At 37.6% G+C, this 26,827-nt stretch overlaps 1 protein-coding gene across 8 annotated transcripts in view; it reads left to right on the forward strand.

Moving 5' to 3' along the window:
- Positions 1 to 980: 980 nt before the first annotated feature.
- Positions 981 to 26,827, forward strand: part of LOC122007368 (imidazole glycerol phosphate synthase hisHF, chloroplastic-like) — a 39,396-nt gene continuing 13,549 nt past the window's right edge. For 4 of the 8 annotated variants that reach the window (XM_042563234.1, XM_042563231.1, XM_042563236.1 and 1 more), the window contains exons 1-4: positions 981 to 1,135; positions 1,547 to 1,747; positions 3,323 to 3,402; positions 5,477 to 5,537. The gene's annotated coding sequence lies outside the window, so the exon portion shown is untranslated. Of the gene's footprint in view, positions 1,136 to 1,338; positions 1,463 to 1,546; positions 1,748 to 2,944; positions 3,113 to 3,322; positions 3,403 to 5,476; positions 5,538 to 26,827 lie in introns of those variants that run through there. The other 4 variants (XM_042563235.1, XM_042563239.1, XM_042563233.1 and 1 more) reach the window with 3 other exon arrangements.

Consider the following 26,827-nt stretch of genomic DNA (forward strand, 5'->3'; position numbering starts at 1 on the left):
TTCGGTTCTTCTTGACCCACTAGGACTTTTCCACTTGCCAATTTTCTGTTGGACTTTTGATCACTAAATGTCTGATCCTCCTTAACTCACTTGAACTTTTCTTTTGCCAACTTTTCATTGGACTTCTCAAATAAGTATCTAGTCCTCTCTGACCTACTTGACTTCTCTCTGATATATTATCAAACATCGAAATCCAAGCTCGAGCCAACCCGAGCTTGGTCAACCTTAATCTGAAGTCGATTTCACCCGCAATATTATGTATGGATATATGAGACTAATTAAATATTTTTTTATGAAATTAATTTTAAATCAGTAATTTATAAATATAATAAATATATTTTTAAATATTTAAATATATAAATATAAAAAATAATATGATATAATAGTTTTTATTTAATAGGTTAAATGTCAATATACAACGATAGAAACACATTATAACAATTATATTTTGAAAGGGGAACTCATTAAAAATAAATTTACCCTCCTCCATTGCTAGGGTAGATTTTATTTTTATCACAAAGATTTATAGATATTAATTACCATCCATCATGCAAGATCTTCAATATAGATGATTAATTTGAGGAGGCAGGATCTCCTGACCACTTTTTGTGGTCCAGGGGATGTGGCACTCGTATTTACGGTCAGATCGTGACCGCGATTCGATCACAAATGGTTGCGATCTCTTTATGGGTGCACCATCCCCACCAGGTTATAGTTTTTATTTTGAACGGGCGGACGGAGGCTGCTCGGAGGCCTCCGGTGGTGGATAAGTGGCTAGGTTACTGAGCGCCGAGCAAGAGTGTCATCCGAGCGACCTTCGACCGCCCGCTCCGAACAAAAACTATAACCTGATGGGGATAGTGAACCCAGGAAGGGATCACAATCATTTGCGGCCGGATTGCAGTCACGATCCGACCATAAATACGAATGGTATATCCCTTGAACCACAAAAAAAAATGATTCACAAGATATGTGCTCTAATTTGAGGGTTTCATATTTTTACATTAGTTTCATTCCTTATTTATTGATACCATTCCTGAAAAAAATACGAACTGGTTCTCAATCATCGATATCATCGAGGTTTTCAATCCTTCATCATCTCCTTCCTCTCACCGCTGCCCTTTTCATCTCTGAGGTATGTATCATGACACCAATCTGCCACGAAAAAGATCCCCCTTTAAGATCTCTTTTTTCATGAGTTTTGGTTGCATCATAGATCTATCTTACCGAGCTTTCTTTTGAGCCATGGTGAATTTGGTTCGCTGGTTTTATTTTGTCCTCCGTTCGTGCACTCTGATGGCTATTTTTTTTTCTTTTAGTTTTCCTTCTTCGATTATCGTCTTGATTGTTCGAAAGAAAAATTGTTAAATGAGACTTTGAAAAAACCGTGGCAGCATCTCGTGTCTCATTTGATCTTCTTGCTTCCGTTGCCTTTCTGTCTTTCTGAAATGAAGCTGTCATGGTAACTATTTCTCCTCCCCTAGTAAACCCTAGCAAGCTTCCGATTTGCCTTTTGATTTTGATTTAAAGTCTTCTCACTTTGCAGGGCTTCTAGTGACAAAGACAAGGAGGAGATATTGGAGATCGATACCTTGGTCATTTCAAATCAAGGGCAAACTCATGAGGGCCTTGCAAAGGAACTTCCTCAAGCGCAGAGCATTCTGGACCAGAACAAGCTCCTAATTAAAGAGATCAACCAGAACCACAAGTCCAGAAACTTTATTAGCTCATTCCTATTCCCACACAGGTAACATCTTTTATAATGATACTCATTTCCTTACTAAATCAAGCAGCCCCATTAATACTTATTATCATTCCCATTCCTATTTCCATTATTACTAAACCAAGCAACCCCTAATTAGTAAATCATTTGAGTTAAATAAACTTGGCAAATGATCAGTAAAGAAATCGAACTAAATTTTATAAAAAATGAATGTTTAATAAGTTTATCAACCAAATGACTTAGATTATTGACGCAAAATAATTTTAAAAATTAAATAAACTAAATAGTTTAAATTAATAGAAAAAATAGATAAATCAAATAAATAATTTCATTAATGATATCATTTTATTACTTTAACTAAATATTTTTTTAAAAAAAATATTTAATGTTTTATCAGATTTAAAATCTCAAGTCAAATGGAGATAATCGAAATTAATTCTATATTTTCTTAGTTTGGCAATAGTTTGATTTTATATACATAATATTTGTTTTAAAAAATATTACGGAGATAATTAATTTTAATATTCATTACCTTAAACAAAATAAATATATCATAATCTATTCACTTAATTTGTATAAGCATCAAATATACCTTAAAAAATAGTTCACAAAAGTCTTAAAATAAATGACTTTTTTTTAAATCACGATTTTTTTTCTGTTAGTTGCAAAGAGTCGTTACCCAAATTGATTTACCATCCCATTAAACAAGGAAGATATTCATTGCGGTTTGCTACCATTCCACCCTCATGTGGCAGAGGGTGGAATGGTAGCAAACCATTCCACCATTGGTAAAAGGTGGAACTGTCACCCTAGCGGCCCCTTGGTCCCGGCCCCACAAGATTTCAGAGGGAATAAATCACGGTTAATGCTGGGCAGGATAGGTGACTGGGGGTCGAAGGAATTTTTGGCACAACAGACCAGGATTTTATCTCCGAGTGCAACTGGCGACCTTCGACCTCACGACTTCATTGGCAAACTACAGGCACCTAACCAGCTGATCCAGCCCGTGGGGCAGCAAACCATTCCACCATGATAGATCCTAATGAGGGTGGGATGGTACTTAATCTTTTCCGTCCCTTTAAAATTTAACGGGCAAGATCCACTTCTGCAATATTACAATTAGACCTCCCGATCACGAAACAACCCTAAGCTCTCCTTCTTCCTCCTCCGCTCCTCATTCCACTGATCCAAAACATCTGCGAGCGATTTCACTTTTTGCAGCAACTGATCCAAAACATCTTCTTCCTCCTCTTCCGTTTTGGAGTAATCCACAGCAGTGGTCGCCTCTCACGAGTTCGTCCATCTTCTTCCTTCCTCGCCGTCTGTCCATCGAAGCAGACCTAGGGTTTGGAGCAGGGGACCTTGTCGCGCCAACTTATTAAAACGACGGTCAGCATTTTGTTTCTAACTCTCCTTCCTTTTCTGTAGCTTCAAATTATTTGGATTCCTCAATCTCTTCGTTGTTGCAATTTTGTGTGTCGAGGGAAGTGATGTGTCGAAGGAGATGTTTGTCTGAGATCCGATCTGATCTGAATTAATTATACTTTTTTTTTATTTATATTTTTGGCAGTGTTTGATGTGTGGTATTGCCTGATTTAGGGTCTGGAAGTTGTTCAGGGATTGCTTGACATATACTAGTGAAGATCTGACTTGTAGGCGCGAAGAACAAGAATTTTGAGGTGATTTTGGCCTAGATTTGTTTTTGAGGAAGGCTTTTATCCACTTGTTTCTACGAATCATGGTATTATATGCACATACATTTCTACTCGGGCTGAAATTTGGTTGTGTTTCATCCTTGGTTTTTATAACCGGTGTTTCAAGTCAATAAATATTATAATTGCTGAGATTCTAAATTTGCTACGCGTGTTTGGTTGCTTGTGGTTCTACATCTGCCAAACTTAATTGGTCAGTGTTGGTGTATAGATACATGAGTTGTTAGTTTGTCTTTCGAAGAATTGTTGTTGGTTGCAAGGTAGGTTCTTATCGTTATGTTTCAAATCACGGTATTTTTGTGTATCGTAATCTATTGCCAACTTGCACAATAATGTTAGATTTCTTGGTGCTGCTTCATCTTCTGGTTATTATAATCATTTAGATGATTTTGAAAAGTGTTTATGTTATCATCATTATCAAACCTTGTTTGCCCAACAATTCAACACTTTATACAAGGTTATAAGTATCACTAGAATTTTAGAAAATCTTTACATCCTCCATAAATTAAAAGTGCTTAATAGGTTAAAATTTGATTTTCATTTTATCAGAGAGAAATGCAATATAATGAGACCATACCTCTTTTGTTAGCTCTAATAGTTAGTCATAACATTTGCTGCCAAAATTGTTAAGAGGACTTAGAGTTTTTATAATATATTCAAATCAATTTGAGGCCAAGCCCTAATTTTACTCACTTGTAAATATGTGTAAGGAGATTACCTGGGCCTTCAAGTGGAAAATAATTCTCGTATAATTTTGACAATTTTATAACAAAATTAGGTGCCAAGAAAACTTAGTATGTTTTTTTTTTCATTTTATCTAACCACCTTTTCTCCTGCTAATACTTCATCAAAAAAAAACATTTGTTTATTTGTCATCACCATGCCTCTTAGCTGCTCTTTATGATTAGGGTTTTCAAAAAATGTCATTTATCCATTAATTTTTTAGATGTCCTAATCAGGAACATGTTTTTCTTGTTTAAGATTGAAGAATCTAAGATTAGTTATGTAAAATATTCAAGGGATCATGATGTTTTAAATTTGATTGTATATAGTACATAGGTATAGGAGACTTTTATAGGTAGAGGATTCTCTTTTCATTTGGCCTATATATTAATATAGCTCGTGCTATCACGTCCATGAATGTCTGTCCAATTTCTCTCTTCTGTCGTTTTGTCATTGTATCGCGCATCTGACAAAAGACACAAATATGAATATGAAAACGACGACGTATAGCAGAGATGGAGATCAATTTATTGATACCGTCACTGACAAGAAATTTAATAATATCTATCTATCACTACCCTGTGGCCGGTAAACAAGAATAATATTAACAAAATAAATGATTTTCGATAAATAGTCACACCAACAAATCAACAGAGCGCGATTTAAAGGTAATTCATTGGTTTTTATTTATAAATACCGACGAACGACCATTGTGTTTCAATTTGAGCTTCTTGGTATCTTTTCATTTTGTCTTGTCTGATATCTCTTTTAACAAGCAGCGACGTTGCATTTTGCTTTTCGCTAACGAAGGTTTTATTCATTCCTTACTAATTATTTTGAATAATTTATATCTATATTATTTGATTTTGAACACAATGTATTTAAATATCTTCCTGTTCTACAATTATATTTCTTGTCCTCCAGGTTTTTGTTCATTTGATTTATTTTCATTTTATGACTTCATTGATTTTTTTCACATATCCGATGGTAAATTAACGTAGTGATTTCAACAAGTTCTATTCTCATAAACTTTTGCCGTTAGTCTTTTTGTATAATCTTTAGATTTGCTATTAGTGTTTTTGTACTTTGAACATTGTTACTAAACATTAAATATTTAGCTTTGCTATTTAAACATAGCCTTCACTTAAGTTGATTTTTTACATGGATCTTAACTGAATAAAATATTCTAGGTTAATATAGTCTGCCAATTTATAAGCATTTTTCCTTACTATTTACTTTGAATCAGGACTTTTGAACTTTACTCAATCTCTGAACTTGTTATAACTGAACTTTGTACCTATTGACTGGTGATTTGCAGGGGCGCGGTGGATACAACTTAAATCATTCAACACTGACAACCCCTCTTGTTCTCTTTTAAGGTTCCTACTCCTCTCTATCTTGACTGTATTTTGTGTAACATTAGTTTTCATTAATTAAAATTTTTTAATTACTGAAATTCTAGAATGGTATGCTGTTAAGAATGTCTATAATGTACTCCTTGTTATGTTTGTGTTTTCAAATTTCCTATTTAAGTCCTTTAAATGAATATTATAACTGTTGTGAACTTATTGCATAGATTAACTTTACAAATTTAGATTTTGATTGTTATACGTAACTGTGACTTAGAACCTGAACTTTTGATTTCAATCTTTCGTATGAGGGTTGTCTCACTGTGAGCTGGACTTATTTTCGAAGTGTATTTAATTTTGAACTAGAGTTGGTTTTAAACAACGGAACATAGTTTCGAATTGGACATATTTTTGAAATGGATTTAGTTTCTCAACTTAGTTTAATCTATCAATCTATTGTAACGACCCGACCCCTCGGCCCCTTGGGCGGCCCATTTGACGGCCCCTTGGGCGGCCCAACTGGCGACCCCTTATATCGTCGACCGATGACCCTTAGCCGTGCCGTTACTCACTAGGACTTCCCACCCTGGCCAGTGGATTTTTGTCTCGGCGCTCACTTGGCTACCAGGATTCATAAATTATAGTACTTAGCCCGGAGGTCTAGAGTTCGAATCCTGGGGAAGGCAAAAATCCACTGGCCAGGGGTGGGAAGTCCTAGTAAGTAACGGCACGGCCGAGGGTCGTCGGTCGACGACATCGAGGGGCGGGTCGTTACAATAAAAAGGCGCCTTTTTATTGTAACGACCCGACCCCTCGGCCCCTTGGGCGACCCATTTGGCGGTCCCTTAGGCGGCCAACTGGCGAGCCCTTATGTCGACGACCCTTCGCCGTGCCATTACTCACTAGGTCTTCCCACCCCCGGCCAGTGGATTTTTGCCTTCCCCAGGATTCAAACTCTAGACCTCCAGGCTAAGTACTAGAGTTTATGAATCCTGTTAGCCAAGTGAGTAAATTGTCACGCCCCAGAGGAGTCCCTGCCAGAGGAAATTCCGGCAGCATCTCCCCTGTACGGGTGACAATCTGAACCATGTCTACAGACACAATATACCTCAGCCACATGCGGCTGGAATATACACACAACCACGCAGTTTATATGCAGCCTACTCGGCTGATACAATAAAAAACATAACCACACAGTTATATGTAAATATAACAGCCCACTCGGTTGTACCAAAACCAAACATAGCGGAAATACAATGGACAACACATACAAACTAAAAACGAAGACTGCTAGCCGGCTAGGCTTACACCACACAACAAAACAACACTCCAGAAACAAAACCAGAACACAAAGCTAAATACACAAATTTCATATACCAAAATAAAAATAAACAAAAGCGGAGACAGGTCTTCTGATGTGACGTGGGGACCGGCAGGCAGGATACTCCAAGCGACTCCATAAATATCCTGGTACCTGAAAAAGATAGTGTCCACAGGGGTGAGTTCAACAACTCAGCAGATACCTAGTTGACATGTATAGTAAACTATAACAAATAGTAATAACTATGGAGTATAGTCTCCTGGACAAAAGCTGGAAATGCATCATAGAAAAGGCTGAAGGGAGCTGTACTCACCAGGGCCTCCTATCAGGATAGTCAGGTCGTCAGACTATCATAAATCCTGTATGCATGTCAAATATATGCATCCATCCAAATGCATCATATAAGTGCAGCAAACACAATCAGTAAATGCATAAATGCATATGATGCCAATGACATGTCCTGGTCACCTACTCTCCAGTCAGCCGTCTCACACACGATGGTGAGACCGAGTGGGTAGGGCTGTGACAACCGTGCACTCTGCCGTCACTGCTCCTGATGAGTGACCGAGTGAACGGGATGCTGTCGGAGTACACCTATCCTCCTACCCCAAATCATAAGTGGGGGAGCACAATGCTCTCATCTCGGTACAAGATGATGGGGAGGGATCCCGGCGTGCTACCACGTTGCAGTCACACTACCCATGAGTGTCCCAGCGGAGCACCACCGAGCAAAACTGACGTGCTACTACGCTGCGTCACACTATCCATGAGCGGACCAGCGGAGCACCGACAGAGATAAAACTGGCGATGCACTCAACAATAATGGAGCAGACTATCGCGCAGCATGCAATCATGTGAATGGTGCATGACACTAAGCATGGCAAAATCCTGAACAGCATAGCAATATCCATATATATATATAAAATGTGTACCATAGGACAATGAATCAAATCAAAGGTACACAGATCAGATAAGGTAGAAAAATCTAGATCGTGAACATAATAAACACATGGTTGTGTCACTACCCCTATAAGCATGTATAATCAGGTAGGTACTAACATGAAGTGCATAATAAGTAAACAAAACAAGCATGTAGCAGGTCAGATAAGGTAGAAAATGTGTACCATAGGACAATGAATCAAATCAAAGGTACACAGATCAAATAAGGTAGAAAAATCTAGATCGTGAACATAATAAACACATGGTTGTGTCACTACCCCTATAAGCATGTATAATCAGGTAGGTACTAACATGAAGTGCATAATAAGTAAACAAAACAAGCATGTAACAGGTCTTGGGTAGTGACCAACCGAAGCAAAGACGAACATAATCATTACTAAAGGTTATAACCTACTAAACATATCAACATGACATTATCAAAGATAAGTTAAGGTACCCGCCTTCAATCGAAAGGTCCAATACGGTCCAATCCGACGTCGAGATGCTCGTCTCGCGTCAAAGTCCTGTGTCACAAATATATACATTTTTATTTAGCTAATATCCAATGAAATAGCTAAATAAAAATCTCTAACACTAAAAATAGGGCAAACCCTAATTAACACACAAACAACTAATCAAATAATCCAAATTCACTATGATCTACAACCAAGACCAATTACCTACTCCTTATCTCAATTCACAACCAAGTGACTGCTGGTGGAAGGTTGTTTGTTGCTGGAATTAGAACAAGCAACTTCACAGTCGTGTTTGTTGATCCACAACACACAACAGCCTGCTAAAATCCTTCCTTCAGTTCACGGCCCCCTGATGATACTGGAACAAGGTGAGTCAGACCAAGAACACCACAGCAACGATCAAGTACCTGACTCACCAATTAGGGTAGCACCCTTACCTCTGTGCTCTTAGCCCCAAATCGACGCCGGCGATCTAGGGCTGAGGTCCGTCGATGGCGCGGCAGCAACTCATGAAGAGGGAGAGGCTCGGCAGTAAAGAACTAGGGCAAAGGAGCTTGGTCGGCTGCCGACGCTCGGAAGAGGAGAAGAAGGGCCAGCGCTAGGTCTCTAGTGGCCGGCGGTGGCAGATCATTGCCGATGCTCGTGTGGTATCGTCGGAAGAGACTAGGGCACAGGTAAGATAGAGGAGAGGTGGCAACTGCTCAGGGTGGCAAAGCCCTTATCGACGTCGGAAACAGAAACTAGGGCACGACTTGGACACACGGTGCCGGAAAGATCAGTGAAGGGGCAACTGTCGAACGGAACTCGACAATCGGAAGAGAAGGTTGCTCGAGTGGCTGGCAACCGGAGAGTGTAGTGGAGACACGATGAAGAGGACTCGGGCTCCCTGCTCAGGCCGACAGCACCATTTCCTATGACGGCTGCTGTTCCGTTTGACGACCGTGGACTGCGGCTAGGGCATTGCAAGAAGAAGAGGCGAGAAGATGAAGAAGGGGTTCGGGCGAGGGGAGAAATAGGGGAAGATGGAACCGTCGCGTCGGTTGGGGAAGATGAGGAAGCAAAGGGAATCGGCGTGAAGTAGGGCACGGGCTCGTGGGGAAAGGGGAGAAGGAAACGGCACAGTAACGGAAGAAAAAGAAAAAGAAAAAAAGAAATAGGAAAAGAAAAATAAAATTTTTCCTCTCTAAAACAGGATAGCCTAAACAAGCTTTCCCGGGGCCCAATTTTATCCATGTAAACTCGTCCATACGATCTCCGAAAAATTCCAGAAAAATTTCCAAAAATTCTGGAAAATTCCCTTATCATTATTCGTTATTTTTTCTCGGTATTTTACATCTATACTCTGAACTGTTCTTAATACATTGATCTTAATCTCTTAAGCCAGTTGAACTTATACTCTGAATTTAATGTATTTTCTCTTTTGAAGTGACTTCAGTCTCTCGAGTTAGTCTCTAAACTTAATAATGTTTTGGAAATCTTCAGATTTAGTATGTAAACTTTACATAGGGTCTGAACAGATCTTGCTATATAAACTGATTTTAGTTTCTGTTGTATTCAATATATGAATCTGATTTACATATGTACTTGACTTATCTGCGAACTAAACATAGTTTTGAACTGGTTTTAGAGTTAAATTGTACTTAGTTTCATTCTTAACATATTCTCTCAATTTATTCATGTCTTAGTCTCTTAATTGAACTAAATCTCAGTCTATTGAACTAATTGATATATGGTCTTAAATGCTTAACGTAGCTTTTGAAATCTCTTTAGGAGGCTTAATTTCTTGGTTACGTGAATTGGAATGTCGAATGGAACTCTGAACTTGGTTATAATGTAGAACAAATAACATAATTTCTGAACGTGGTCTTAAAACAAAGGACTCAATATTTGAACTTAGTGTCTCAACTTAGTTTAGGAGTATTAATTTCTTAACTTAGAGCTTGTTCTATGAACTTGGAACATATATCCAGGAATTGAATTTGGTTAAGGATCTGAATCTAGAACATATAATTCAGCCTCATAACTCTATTTTAGAGTTTATGATTATAATTCAGAGATTTGGGGGTTTCAGGGGCAAACTTAGAATCTAATTTCTGAACTTAAATTTTGTGTAATATTTATGACATAATCTATGGACCTACAACTCTGAACATAAAACTTGAAATATGTGAAGTTTTTTTATTGTGTGAATTAACTTAGAATCTATTTTAGAGTTTATGATTATAATTCAGAGATTTGGGGGTTTCAGGGGCAAACTTAGAATCTAATTTCTGAACTTAAATTTTGTGTAATATTTATGACATAATCTATGGACCTACAACTCTGAACATAAAACTTGAAATATGTGAAGTTTTTTTTATTGTGTGAATTAACTTTATGGGACGTTTAAATCCACAACTTAAACTCCAATCCTAAACTCAGCTTAATTTTAAGATTTAGGAATTAAACTTGGAATTTTGAACATAAAATATTGATTTTAGTGTGAATCAACTTTTATTATATATCTATAGACTTCAAACTCTGAACATTATAAATAAAATTTAATATGTAAACTAAGTACTTAATATTTTAATTTTGTACTTAATCAACTTAAGGATATGAAGGTTCAACCATAACTTGGAAAGAAGGTTCTAATTTTTGAACTTAACCTCTCATAATTGTTTGGGAGGCTAAATCTCTAAATTCTAAATGTAGAATATATAACTTAGTTTTGAACTCAGTCTAAGAACTTGGTTAAGAAACTAGTTTTGGAGACAAAGTCTAAGTAAAGAGACTAAATTAAATTCTGATGAATATGTTGAAAAATTTAATTTTGTTCAAGTCAATAAAATCCATTCAAAAACTAAGTTTACTCAGTTCAGAGAAAAAGATAGCAGTGTTATAGAAAGCAAGACACCCTGTAATACTAGCTTATGTGAGAAGGAAAAAAAATCAACTCATTAAAAATAAATATAAATGATTATTATGAATAACAAAAAAGAGAGAAAAAAGATTCAACTTAAGGCAAAAATATAATTATTCATTCAAAATACAACTTTAAATCGAGTTTTAGATTGGTCTCTAGATGTTTAAGAAATAGTTAATAAAAAATCTGCCACTGCTCTTATCCTTTCACTTAAGGGTAGGGATGAAGTTTCGTAGATATTTGGGAAATAATCGATAGAAAATTGTCATTGCTCTCTTATCCTTTCACTTAAGGGCAGAGATGAAGTTTCATCAGAGTAATAATCTTTAAATATTTGAGAACGCGGCTTGGCTGGGCAGGGGTAGCAGCCCACCACGCAGCCTGGTTGGGCAAGGGCAGCAGCCCACCGTGCGGCCCGGCCGCACGGGGCAGCGACCCATTGTGTGGCCCGGCCGCGCAAGCACAGAGTTGGAACGTGCAGGGGCCGCGCCCCATTGGGCTACGCAGATACAATAGCTGGCCCAGCTGCCAGACTCGGTTGTCAAATCTCCCTGACTGGACTAGGATGCACATGGCAGATCCGGCAGCCCGCTAGATCTGCATAGCCCCATAGGGCTGTGCAGGCCAAACATCCGGCGGCTGGGCGGCTGGATCTGCCCAGCTGGACTAAGTTGCGAAGGGCAGATCGTCGGATCTTCTCTTGATGTGTGCAAATCTGCAAGTGTGCGGAAGTGTCGTCAAGTAATAAAAAGATATCCAACCACAAAGACTGGTAGTTGAGTACTAGTTTACTAAGACTAATCACAATTTTGGATGTCAAGAACTAGAAAATTCAATGGAAAGGTGAAGAAAAAAGCGAGAGAAGAGATTTGATCAAATAGACAGAGAGATCACACTAAGAAAGTCCAGTCGGTGAAGGCAATTCTAGGATTTTGGTTTCACTTAGCAAATGCTTGATTTATTTTTGGATGTCCTATCCTCAATGGTGGTTTTTGGATGTCATATCATGTGGACTTTTGGAACTACACCGGTGTATTAATTCCAATTCATTCTCTACTTTTAGAGTTGCTAAGCTTGAGAATCACTTTCCTTAGGAGATCTTGTCACTAGATCCCACAACCCCCTAATAACCCTCTTCTATTATGTGACGATGAATTGGAATATTAAAATCTATGATAGTCTATTATTCCTTGTGGCATACCGATTTACTTTCGTAGCCGACTCTTTACATCTCGGGTCTCTACGGAGGATTGGGTTCTCCTTTCGGTTCATCCCCTAATCCTCGTGGGATATCAATCTCATGTTTTTGACATTGATATCCAGTTCACACAGTAGATCCGGATCACAAATCAACATATCACTGAATAAGATCAAACATTCATTCATAAATCAAATCGGAAACATTCACATAACAAAGGATTAATCCCTAGTCCTAGAATTAAGAATTTACTCCCATACAAATGGAGTTACAACCACAAGTCATGTTTAAACGATGACAAATTCAGATACAGTTCATAAATCAGAAACTCAGAAATTAGAAATTTGATATAGAGAGGAAAAGTTTAGACCTGATGTGAGATTTTTTCTCCGGATGCTTCTGATTCCTCTTTCATGCCCAGATGACATATCTTCTTCAGATCAGCTTCACAAATCGCCTTGGATCCTTTCAAAAGAGTCAAAATCAGCCTTTTATTGGGCTTGACACAGGTCGTGCCGGTGGGCACGGGCACCTGCGTCTCGTTCGTCGACTGCTAGGGTCTCGGGCCACGAACCGTGCCGGCGGGCATGGGCGCCCGTGACCTCTTCGGTCGAGTGGAGCATGGTTAACTGAAAGAAACACGACCAATGCCGATTGGCACGGGCCCGTCGATTGAGGTCACCGAATGGGGCATGACCTGTGCCGGCTTGCATGGGCATCCGTGGCAAGGTTATAGGGGCTTCCAAACTTGATCTTCAATCACCGTTTTCGCGCCATTTCACACCCTAACAAAGGAAAGCACATGAGCATTTCTCCGAAATAGAAATGTATTAAAGTAAGCTTAAAGATATAATATCACAAAATATATGCATGGAAAGTAGGTCAAAAGGTTCGTCAAAACGTATCAAAAACTTATATAAAATACGTACATCAAATTCTCCCAGGCCAATCCTTTCTTGTCCTCAAGTAAACATCAATATCTAAAATACATGTGAATAACTCTTTTCCTAAACTTCAATAAACTCACCTAATCCTATCAAATAGTAACATTTTCAAGCGAAGACTCTCAATCAGTTTCACCAAGTTTACAAGATAGTTTGGTGCACGGTGCATGCTTTGCTCCTAAGGTTTGAAATTCCTTCTTAGTCAAGTTGTCATTCTATCGTGTTCTCAAGTTTTCCAGTGTTAGATACTTGCCATACGCGAGGTTCATCCTCTCTTCTCAACACAAAGTCTCAAAGGCATGCTCAGTATTGATAGAAATGGATTAATGTTTTCCCAATAACCTAACTCGGTCTCAAAGCGACATTTTATTCTTTCCACCCACGATATTGTCACTCTTTTCTTTTTCTTTTAATCTCAATTTTTCTTCCATTTTCTTTTCTTTCTTTTCATATGGGATTTTCATTTTTTTTCAAATGGGCTACACAAATCGAGTATAATCTAGTAACTAAAATATTGAGAAAAGGGTCACCTATGGTCACTAAGGTATTAGCCCAATAGAATGAACTATTGTACTAAATCGATCTTTCGAAAATAAACTATAAGTGAAGTGTAATGGTCAAACTATCAAGTAGGCTTATGGTTAAACCAAATTTAACTTAACAATGTTATTGTAAAATTCTACTATAAGATAGGAATATATGAATCACCAAAATTTGAGAGAGCATTCACATGGCATCATCAAACACTAATCATGTAAATTATGCTTCAAAGGACAATATCATGCATATTATACTTCATTTCGAATTCAAAAGATCAACGAGCTTAAACAACTATGATGTAAAACTAAAAACAAAATCCTACTAAATAAAGAGAAATGTCTAAAGCAAGCGTCACCAAACCATATTGACAAAAGAAAGGCTCACCATAAATCTCAAAGTGGAGGTCGAGGAGGAAAAGGAGCCCCTTGGCTACTATTGGAGTTTTGGTAGTTGGTGCCAAAGGTATATATGCTTAGTCTGAGCGACTCGTCTCCTCCCTTTCACGGTGACTTTGTTCCCATTGTCATTGCTCCCTTTGCTCACTCATGAATTGCCTCACTTCGTCTCAAAATTTTCTTTAATCTTGCCACTCCACTGCCTCCTCTTGTATCCTCCTTTACTCAGCTTGAAAGTACAACTTCGCTTCATTATAATGCATCTCTATTCTCTGGAAGTGCTCTGTGAAGCCATCAAATCCACTAGCCCAAGTTCCTCTTTGTTGCTCTAAATATTGCCTTATAGTAACCTATTCTGCATGAATAATATTAAGACTAGAGCGAAAGTCAGAAAAATCATATGCAATGAGATTCTGTGGGTTGCTCAACATGAGAAAAGGAGGGTCCAATCAATTCAATATGTGGCTTGTCCCTAAATTCCGTCGGCTCCTCTAAACTGCGGGGGCATGTGGTAGCTCATAAGAGGGCAAACTGGGCTAGTAGGTAGGATTCGTTTTAACCTCCAATTATCAGGGTTGGTTATGATAGTTTATTCAATATTGGGTAGTCTCAATTGTGCTCGATCTTTAAGCACAAAACCAAATAAGTCCCCATTATGGATAAGCATCCTAGCAGCTAGATGCACCCAATGTCAAGACTCGAATGACCCTTTACCATTTCCAAACCATCCAAGTCATATCCAAGGTTATTAGCTATATGAGTAATATACCCACCAATCATTATTGTCCCCGAAAAGGCTTTCCCAACTTTGACCATGTGCCTAACAAAGTGTGAGCCATAATCAATATTCCCTCCATGTAGCATACACCATAGGCACAATAGTTCGCTAAGTCTAACTAGCCCTTCACTATCCCGTTGACCATCACTCTATGAATGTTGTACTGAAGGACAAGATTTTGAAGATTAATCGCTTTAGCTTTTGAGGGGTCATATTCAATCTTCCTAGTCAATTCCTCCCAAAAGGTCATGGCACAAAAAATCCTAGGTGCTCTCCTCTCCCCTCCATTTGGAAATTCGAAATTGCTATTAAATTATTTCAACATCCATCCATAATCATCATTAAACAATCTGAATGTGATCCTCCCTTCGTCACAATTCTTCCTGGTTAGGATTTCAACGTCCAACGTACTCAAAAACTCAAGGGTAGTCCTAGTGTAAGTGGGACAATGAATACTCATCAACTCGTCCCAACCTACTTTATTGATCAATCACGATATGCCATCCTTAATCCCTAGGACATCTATAGCTTGCTCCTCTATGTACCTAGTGGACGCAATCCTACGTTTAACAAGAATATCAAAATGTGCTTTTTCAACTTCATCATGAAAAATGACTTATGAATCTTCACGTCTATAATCACCCCGGCATTAGCTAAGAATGATCTCCCAAGAATAATGGGTATGCGAGGGTCCTCTTCCATTTTTAATACTCTAAAATTAGTTGGCACGACGATACCACCAATTTGCACAAGCACATCCTCTGAAATTCCCAAAGGGTATCGACAAGAATGATCGACCAACTGTAGGGTCATGGTTATAAGCTTGAGGCTCCCCAGACCTAACCCTTTGCACATAGTAGTAAATGACATCAAACTCATACTCGCTCCTAAGTCATAGAAAATCTTGTTTATCTTTTTGTCTGTGATGAAGTATGAAATGGAAAAGCTTCCTGAGTCCTTTAATTTCTAAGGATGCTCAGTTTGGATTATAGCACTGCATTCTTCAGTAAGTTCAATTCATGACTCTCCTTTCTCCTCTTTCATAAACTTTACAAATTGTGGCATTTGGTTGGTGCATAGCTTTTAGTAATGACACCTCCATACAAATCTTTTTCATTATTTTCAAACTCTTCATCACGATTCACTTTTGCCAATTGTGGAAATGGGATAGGTGGTTGGTAATGTAGGTGCAGCGGAGGCCGACAAGAGAGGGGTGAATTGCCTGAAAAATAAAACTATACCCTCGTGCTTTCAACTCAAAATAATAAGCAACAGTAAAATAAACAAAGAAACAGACTCAGGGATTTACTTAGTTACAACTAAGATGGTTGTTAATCCAAGGCAGAAGAAAAGCTCTGAAAAGATCTCCTTCTCTGAAGGCGGAGAAGCGTTTTACACAATGGAATGCTCAGACAAGTTGCTAGGAATGACTACTGAGTTGAAAGAACAATTAATTAATAATTCTTAACTCCAGGGGCCTTTATATAGTCTCTGGAAATTCTATCTCGTAGGTCTAAGGCGTCTTCAACTGAGGTCCAAAGCGCCTCAGGTCGAGTGAACGGATAAACCTCTATCTGGTCAACAACAGGCATTTTGATCGAGATGAAGGCGCCTTCAAGGTGAAGGCGCCTTCAAGCCATGACGAAGGCGTCTTGAGTTGCCTTTCCAGCTCGTTTTCTTCTTTGCTTCAACTTCTGAAGTTCCGTCCTTTTGGGTGATTCCGGCCAACCGAAATAGGGCTCACCCGAACTCAGTTTCCGGCCTTTTCCTCGAGCAGTCTTCCGACCCGGCTTAACGTCCCTCGAACGCCGCTCACGTTCTTCTCGCCCACCGGTGTCCTCGAGCAGCTCTCTCGTCCTTCGGATGCACCGAGCCCGTCGGCTCCCTTCCTGTATTGTCCTTCTCGCTAGCTGCGTCTTCCGCTCGACTTCCTGCGCTCCTAAACTCCTCCACACTCAGACATAGGGGTCAAACACAAAGCAGGACCTAACCAACTTGGTTGATCACATCAAAACAACTACGGGGTCTAACAATCTCCCCCTTTTTGATGTGCATCAACTCAAGTTCAAATTAGGGTAAAAATAGACAAATAGTAATATAAAGAAAATTACTAAACTAACTTTTTTAAGCATAAATTTGCAATTAAAATAAATTGTAACTATTTAATTAAGAGTTTAAACAGAATTTTTCAAAAATAGTTTTAAAACTGAGAGTATTAAAAAAAATTATCTCCCCCTAAATTTGTACCTTTCTCTTCCCCTTTGATTACAACAAAAACGGGGTAATAATAAGAGAATATGATATTTATTTAAAAAATATTTAGCAAATTCTTAAGTTGAAGAATTTCTGAGCAAAATGAATTTTTAGAATTTTCCAAGAAAATGTTTGAAAAACTTTCAAAGCATTATTTAATTTTAGTTTTAATGCTTTTTCAGAAAGTTAATTAAACATTTTATTTCAATATTTCAGCTTCCAGATCATGGCGAGGCACTAGGCCTTCTTGGTTATTGGAGCAACAATCACTTCCTTAGACAAAGCCTCATAAAGAAATTTTAACGTTTAATTTTTCTTCTGAAAGCCTTAATTAAAAAAAAAAATTTAATTTAGCACAGATTTTGGAATCTAATAGAGGTTCCTTCCTACTGGATTAATCAGAAACTTAGGGGTACATAATTCTTGGGAGTTTTTCTGAGTTGACCCTGATGCTTTCTTATATACCAATTCAATTTTCCATAAATCTTAAATTTTGATTTTTGAAAAATATTTGTTTTAAAACATGCATCAGTTTTCAAATATTCAATTTCTAATTTTAAATTATCATTTTCGGATTTTAGTTTATCTAAAATTCTATTTAAGTTAGCATTCTCTTTTTCTAATTTGAATAAATCTTTAGAAAGAGATTTAATAAATTGAAAGGACTGAGTCGGGGTTAGATTACGTACCTTACTTACCACGTACCTTACTTACCTCGCATGTTGATACTCCCCTTTCATCGTCGCTTTCGTCTTCTGATGATCCTCTCCCTTCATCTATGCTCATTTCTGAGCTTGACTCATCTTTGGGAAGATGGTTAGCCATCATTGCTAATCCGGAGAAGGCTTCGACGTCTGATTCGGAAGAAGATGAATCTGACCAAGTGGCCTTCAGGTTCTTATGCTTGGAGGATTCTGGTTTCTTGTACTTTATCTTTTCCTTCTCTTTCTCCTTTTTTCTTTAATTTTGGGCCGTCATCTTTAAAGTGCCCTTCTTTGTTGCAGTTGTAGCAACGAACCGTTCTTCTCTTTCGCTCATGCCTCTTTGTCTGCGATCTAAATTTATTAGAATTAAAGAACTTATTGAAATGCTTTACTAGTAGTGCCGCTTCCGATTGGTCGATCGAGGCTTCGGAGTCAGAATCGTTTGTTTTTGCCTTTAAGGCAATGTTCTGACTTGTTTTCTCCACTTCATTGGGCTCTGCAATCCGAGATTCGTAAAATTCAAAAGTTGAAAATAGATTTTCTAAAGTACTTACCTCGAAGTCCTTAGAGATGTAGTATGCATCTATTAAGGACGCCCATTCTGGAGTTCTAGGGAAGGCGTTGAGCGCGTACCGGATCGAGTCCCGGTTCGTTACTTCTTCTCCAAGGTTGCTTAGTTGAGTTATTAGTTCCTTAATTCTTGCTTGGAGTTGCGCTACCTTCTCGCCTTGGTTCATCCGGATGTTCGTAAGTTGAGTCCGGAAGATATCACGTCTTGCAAGCTTCGCTTCGGATGTACCTTCATGAAGCTCCAGGAATTTTTCCCAGAGCTCTTTCGCGGAGTCGTAGCTTCCGATCCGGCTTACCTCTTGTGGTGACAGCACGCTAAGCAGGTGGAACTCTGCCTTTCCGTTCGCGACAAAATCGGCTTGCTCCTTGCTCCATTGATGCTCTTCTTTGTCTTTCGGAACTTCAAAACCATATTTCATAGTTAGTAAAATATCGAAGTCGGTTTTAAAAAATACCTCCATCCGACGTTTCCACATTGTGAAGTCTCCGTCGAACTTCGGGGGATGAATGCTTGTCCCGGTCATCGTCTCGATCTTCGTGCTTCAGTTGCCGGTTAATCCTTCTGAGGCGGTCGGACTCTGATACCAATTGTAGGTGCAGCGGAGGTCGGCAAGATGGGGGTGAATTGCTTGAAAAATTAAAACTATACCCTTCTCGTGCTTTCAACTTAAAATAATAAGCAACAGTAAAATAAACAAAGAAACAGACTCAGCGATTTACTTGGTTACAACCAAAACGGTTGTTAATCCAAGGCAGAAGAAAAACGCTCTGGAAAGATCTCCTTCTCTGAAGGCGGAGAAGCCTTTTACACAATGGAAAGCTCACACAAGTTGTTAGGAATGACTACTGAGTCGAAAGAACAATTGATTAATAATTCCTAGTTCTAAGGGCCTTTATATAGTTTCTGGAAATTCTATCTCGTAGGTCTAAGGCGCCTCCAACTGAGGTCCAAGGTGCCTCAGGTCGAGTGAATGGATAAAACTCTATCCGGTCGACAACGGACGTTTTGACTGGGATGAAGGCGCCTTCATCAAGCCTTGAAGGCGCCTTCAAGCCATGATGAAGGCGCCTTGAGCTGCCTTTCCAGCTCGTTTTCTTCTTTGCTTCAACTTCCGAAGTTCCGTCCTTTTGGGTGATTCCGGCCAACTGAAATAGGGCTCACCCGAATTCAGTTTCCGGTCTTCTCCTCGAGCAGTCTTCCGACCCGGCTTAACGTCCCTCGAACGCCGCACACGTTCTTCTCGCCCACCGGTGTATTCTTCCGCAGCTCTCTTGTCCTTCGGACGCACCGAGCCCGTCGGCTCCCTTCCTGTGCCGTCCTTCTCGCTAGTTGCGTCTTCCGCTCGACTTCTTGCGCTCCTAAGCTCCTGCACACTCAGACACAGGGATCAAACACAAAGCAGGACCTAACCAACTTGATTGATCACATCAAAACAACCACGGGGTCTAACAGGTATGTCTGAACAGGAGGCTTTAATAAAGGATCTTTTGGCTCCTCAGGTTTGCTTAACTCCTCTACCACCATAGGTGTTTATGATGAACATTTTCGTTAACAGACTCTTTGGTGCATCTTTCTTATTTCCCACTAAGTCTTGCAACGCCTTCCTACTTTTTAAATTCACAGCATTGCAATGTTCAACCGGGTATATTTCTGGTTGACGAGAAATTTCCTAAAGGTCATTGAAATGGAATTTGCCACTTGAGCACTTGATTTTCCAGCATTTTCGTGTGATTGGTAAGTGTATCAAGTGAAGTTTTCAATTCCTTGATCATAACTTCGTGATTGGCATGTTACTGGTGAAACTACTCATTGGCCTCAGATTGTGTTACAATGAATTGTTCTATCATCTTTTCCAAGATTGATTTTTGAGGTTGATGTTTAGAATTTTGCATGTAGCCTTCTTGATTCGAAAATTACCCTTGATTCATACGATAAGAAAATTTTGGTGGTTCGTCCATCCTCGATGGTAGGTATTAGAGTAAGGGTTGTTTGACCTTGAATTGAAATTGTTAATTGCATCCAATGTTCCACTTGATGGCTTTGCATGAATGCCAAGGCTGCCCGTGTCCGGAATTTCCAGACTTCACAAGAGGTGACGATGACATTAGTAGGGTTGATACTCAATGTGTCTAGGCACTTGCTCATCACATCCAATTTCGCTGCCATAAAGTCCACTTGATTCATGAATTCATCCCTGAGGCTTGCACTAGGGTACTCCTCTCATTTGCCCATTGATGATGGTTAAATGCAATGCTCTCAATAATCTCAGTTTCTTTAAATGTTTTGTTCATTATGGCTCCTCTATCTGTTGAGTCTAGGGATACTTTAGCAGCGTATGAAATCTTATTATAGAATGTATGTATAATTAGCCATATCTCTCAAGCCCATGATTTTAGGGCACTGCTGCAGTAAGCTTTTGTATTTGTCCCCAGACTCAAATAATGACTCTCTATTCTTTTGCATGAAATTCGTAATAATGTGTCCTATGTGAGTCGTCTTGCTCAGTTCACATTGATCCCATGTTGCTATGCACTCTTGGAGAAGTGATGATAGCCACAACTTGACTTTGTCCCGCAATGAGAATGGAAATAGCATAAGCTAGATAACATCCGTAGAAGCCCCATTTTGCGTTAAAGTAATATAAATTTCTAGAAAATTTTTGTAAGTGTAGATTTGGGTGTTTCATTGGTACCTCGCTGAATTGACTTTGTTGAACCATGCGAATTAGAACCGGTTTGAACTTAAAATTGTTTGCTTTAACTGTAGTTCAGGCAAGGATAGATCTGAATCCTTGTACACTTGGTGATGCATCATTACCAAGTGGTCTATTGTTGTTCACCATAGGGAGGTTCGGGAGATTCTGATTTTGATTAGGATCCATTGCTCGTTCTCTTAATCTTATGAAATGTTCTATCAATCTCTGGATCAAATGATAATAAATTCCCTAACCTTGCGGTTCTTCACATACACTCTCGATGACACTCAAAATTTACGTCTACTTTGGTAACATGGGATTTTATTGTTGGATAATCTGCCGGAGATATTGAGGAATTTTAATTAAATTGAAATTACACAATCAATTTCAACTTATCCGTCAAGCAATGTTGTAGAAAGGGCTAGGCGCCAGTCTCGACTGGCGCCTAGGTGGCGCTTAGGTGTTCTAGTACTTAATTTTTATATATATATATTTTTAATTTCAGCATTAATAAAATTAATATTATTTATAATTATAAATTATTTTGGAGCAATATTTAGTGTTTCAATATTAATATTTATGTTTTTTTTAAACTATTTTTAGGTTGGAAGACAAAAAGTAGTTCAAATCCACTTGAAAAGTTCATTATTTTGAACTCATTCTACTATAATTTAATATCTATTGAATTTAATTTTTATCAAATTAAGCTAGTTTTCAATTAAAATTTAAATATAATGAATATAATTGAACAACCTTTCAATTAAAAACGAAAGAATATTATTCTAAATTTATAAAATCACTACTAAATATTTTAGTAGTTTGTTTAGTAATAGTTGTAGCAACTGTTTAGTAGCCATGAATATTTATAAAAAAATTAATTGGTCCAAAATTAAAAAAATTATAAATCACCTATTCAGTCTAGGTTGCGTCTAGACCGAACAAGTCGCCAGTGACGCCTACTTTGGCCAATTAGAGGGTTTTCAGTTCAGCTAGGTGCCACATAGCGCTTAGGCGCTGCTTTGGTCGAAATCTACAACCATGTTGTTGAGATGGCCTAAGTAGGTATTCTCAGGTGTCAAGTAAGGTAGGAAGAGCTGTTTAGGATGACTAAGTTGACTTGAAAAATTGGGATGCCTTGGATGTCCGACTCTCAAGTCCGACTACCAAGTCGCCGACTGCCGAGTTCGACTCCAAGTCATCGACTGCCAAGTTCGACTGTCGAGTCCGAGTACTGAGTTTGAGTGCCGAATCCGAGTGCGGACTCCCGATTACAGAGTCCGACTCCGATTGTCGACTCCGAGTGCCGACTCACGACTCACGACTCATGATTGCTCGAGTCTGACGGGAAGGTGAGTGCTCCTGAGTGGAAGATCCATGGTTTGCTTTCAAATAGTTTTCTTAAAATAGATTGATCCCATCTCCGGTTGTGCTTAGAGTTTGTTGTGGATCGTTTGTTTACCAGGATATAATGGTAAACCAAGATTAAGTGGATGATTAGTATTTAATTAATTACATAGTATTCTAAATAAAACGAATAAAATACGTCCCATTTCAAGTCTATCTTGATGCTTGAGAGCCATCAAATTAAAAGAGCAATTAAGGGAGAAAAATGTTGTAAAAAGATTGTTTAAAAGGACGAACATAAAAACTTATGAATTTGTGTTTTCTTGTATTTCCATCATGGTTATTTTCTATTGAGTATAGAGGCATTTTGTTATGAGTTATTTGCTAAATTTAAGAATTTTGTTAACTCTTTAACAAACTAAAGCAAAAGAGTGATTTAATTAGGATGCGTTTGGTTTGCTAGATTAATTAATTTATTAGACTGGTAATTACAACAGATTGTAAGCCTCAAAAGATTAAGTGTATATGTATGGCAGTTGGAAAAAGAAGTTGAGCGGGAATTTAGAAAGTGAATGGATATAATGGATTAAGAAAGTAATTAGATATATGAAAAAGAAAATGTTCATATAAAGATATTAATTTAGTTTGTGAAAATTCTTTATGAATTTATTTTGGCTCAAAATTTTGATGACATAATTTAAGGGGTTGGTTATCAATAATATTAACTCTCCTAGAAACGTGGGAATTTGTAACTGAATTAATGACCGAATCAATTTGTAATTAACAATTGAACGAAATTAATAGATAATGATGGGAAGTTATAAGATAACGATCAAACATGGGAATTTTGTTTTAATTTTAATTTTAATTTTCTACTATATTATTAGCGACTGAGTTTTAAAATTGGTCCCTAATATGATTGTGTTAGTCACCTTAAACTATACTGATAAATCATTATCAAGCAATCATAATGCTTTCAATGAATCAAAATATCATGATTTTCATAAACATAACCCCAACATTTTGTTAAACTTCCCGACAAACTGTTAAGGAACATATATCATCTACATCCTAAACAACACATGATCTTTGAAAAATTCTAATAGGCTTGGAAATGGCAAAACCTAGATTGCATAGGTTCATCATCATCTTCAGTAAGCTGTATGTGTCTTAACTATTCAGGATTGGCTACATAATTTGCATGCCTCCATTAAACTCTATGTGCCTAGAATGTATAAATAATACCTAAAGAATGAAAATAACAACAATCTGATACTCTGTTATATTAAAGCATCACAAACCATTGGTATTTATCAAAATTGTGCTACAGCCAAAACAACAAATATTTTTTCTATGCACTATGTAAGCAAATTAAAAGAAGTGTCTCTTAGATTCTTTAGTTAATAATTATATTTTACTCTAAATAAAATTGTATACTAATACTTCTATCCTAAATATTCTCCTTCCTGCCCTGGGTATGGCATGGTTCCAACAATGACAATGTGACAATCTCATTGGCAACTACTAAGCAAAAAAACAACAATAAAACAAGATATGCTGGGGAGTGAACAAGGTGAGATAGAAATAAAGATAAAGTGTAACTTTAACATAAAAAATAATTAGACGGATGCATGCAAAATCTATACCTACTAGTATAATATATCCCTAATGGAGGTGAGAAAAACTCTTTATTAAAAAAGACACATCATTTCTAAGTTAATCTGAATTTTATACTACAATTTAATACCAATTTTCGGTCAATACACAAGTACAAATATGCACAATAACTACAAGAAAAATAGTGTTTTGATCATGACTCTTCTTGGCAAGGTTGAGAATAAAAGTTCCAAGTAGTATTTATCGACAATGGGAAAAATAATGGGAGTTGGATGCAAGAGAGAGAAAGACGTTATAAGAGATAGGGAAGGGCCTCTTTAAAAAACACCATGCCTATTTGTTGGCCTTCCAGCCATGAAGGAACCCACTACTTTCAGGCCATATAAACTTTGACGATCACTAATAATAACAAAAAGAAGCACAGGTATCATCCTGAGCCTGTGGCACGTTTCAACTTATTACTTACCAATGAAAACATAAACATTAGAAATACTAGAATACCATACAAAAATGCATTTCTAATCTGTGGGTCCTAATTTTTCATATTTGTGAGTCCTATCATAAATATAAGCAGCTGACTCTCAAGGACTCAGATTACTCAAATTTGATTTTCTGCTCGTCTAACATTCATATGAAGTAAATGAAGTAGATTAAGAAGGCAGTCGGTTAAGTATATAGGTTGCAGCTAATGACGCATCTCTCCAATAGAAAATTGACAAATTAGCTTGAACCATCGTAGATCGAATTATATCTAGAAGAGTTCGATTTCTTCTTTTAGCAACCCCATTTTACTATGGAGTTTCAGGGATAGTGAGTCGTCTAATAATCCTTTTATAATTACATATTGTCTTGAACTGAGAGACAAATATTCACCTATACGGTCAGTCCACGTGGTCAGTACGTAAGGTTTTAACCTTATGTTCTAATTGATTCTTAATTTCATTCAAATAACGTTTGAAGCAATATATTTCTTCAAATTTATAAGAAATTAAATACACATGATCAAAACATGTAGAGTCTTCAATAAATGTAATGAAATAAGGGCTTCCATGTATAGCCTTCACATTCATTGGATTACAAATATCCGAATGAATTACTTGCAACTGTGATTCAGCCCTTATAACTTTACCAATGGTTTCCTACTTTAGTATGAGTGTCGAGCTGACTCTGTTTAGCTAATCTATTTATTCGATCTTATCTAGTATGTCAAAGTTCATCATTTACATCAGCATCGCTAGTAAGAGCAATATTTGAAAAACAACCATCAATATCTAATTTTACATCAAAAACCATGAAACCATTCGATACATAACCATATTCTATTAACACAGATTTAATTCTTAGTTCCACAACTGTAAAAGTTTATACAATAACCAAAATCAAGAAGATTATTAATGGAAATCAAATTCTGTCGAATCTGACATCATGTAGAAACAAAGTATGTCCACCACATAGGCTGAGTTTGCAAGTGCCAACTCCTTTGACTTCAATCCTTGCATTGCTTCCCACATAAATCTATTTGTTGCCAGCTGGTACCCGAAGGTATTTCACGTATGTAACTCGATCACGAGCTACATGATTTGTTGATCCTGAATCTATAATCTACAAATAATAAGAATCAACAAACAACACTAAACTAGCAACATAATGCTCATGGAAAGAAAATAAACATTGATTTACGCTTTTCGGCTTAGTACATTCCCGAGTAAAGTGACCATTCTTGCCACAGTTATAGCAAGTCAGCTTACTTTGAGGTTTCTTTCCATACTTCTTTCCTTTTTTTTTGATCGGGCCTTGCCCATTAGCAACGCTAGCTTCCTTTCCTTTTCCCATTCCCTTTCCTTTCATAAATCATCTTATCTTATTTTTGGATCTAGAACCTTCAGCTATAAAAGCTTGACCAGATATCCTTGCGAATTCTATTCTCTCCGCCTCCAGTTCAACATGGCATGAAATATAAGATACTTTCACTGTGAGTCAGATTTTGTTTCATCGTTTCCCAAGAATCAGGAACGGAACGGATTATCTCCTGAACTTGTTATTTATTAGTCAACTCATGACCGACAGTCTTTAAATCCCGAATCATATTTGCCATTTCCCTCAAATGCTGGGCCTTGGTAATATTTGGGCGCTTTTTGTAGCTGTCAAACTTGATTGTAGCTGACGGAAGCTTGCTTTGACTTCACTATACTTCTCTATATGGGCTACCTAGACAGCATGACCCGATGGTATGTCTCATATTTAAATATTAGGTTGTCTACCATTGAACTAATCAATATCCCCTTAGCAGTGGAGTCCTTTTTTTTCCATGCCTTATAACATCAATATTATGCTTATGCTGTGTTGTAGAACCATCAACAAGTTCATTTATAAACTGATTTACGACCTCTATAACTTCTTGTTCCTCAAGACATATTATAACTAGAGGTGTCATATTTTATAGTTATTTCCATATAATTTCTCTCCCTTATTAAATTTAGCTATGATGTTTTTAGTAGTCATGATTTAACATAAATAAACACATTATTTAGTAATTCTTTGTATTTTATATATATATAATTTATGATTGATTCGATGTTAATTTGAGTTGGTTTACAAAATCAAGTGGCAACTATGTTGCCACTTATCATTTGTATGATC

The sequence above is a fragment of the Zingiber officinale genome, chromosome 7B (genome assembly GCF_018446385.1).
Source record: "Zingiber officinale cultivar Zhangliang chromosome 7B, Zo_v1.1, whole genome shotgun sequence".
Lineage (NCBI taxonomy): Eukaryota > Viridiplantae > Streptophyta > Magnoliopsida > Zingiberales > Zingiberaceae > Zingiber > Zingiber officinale.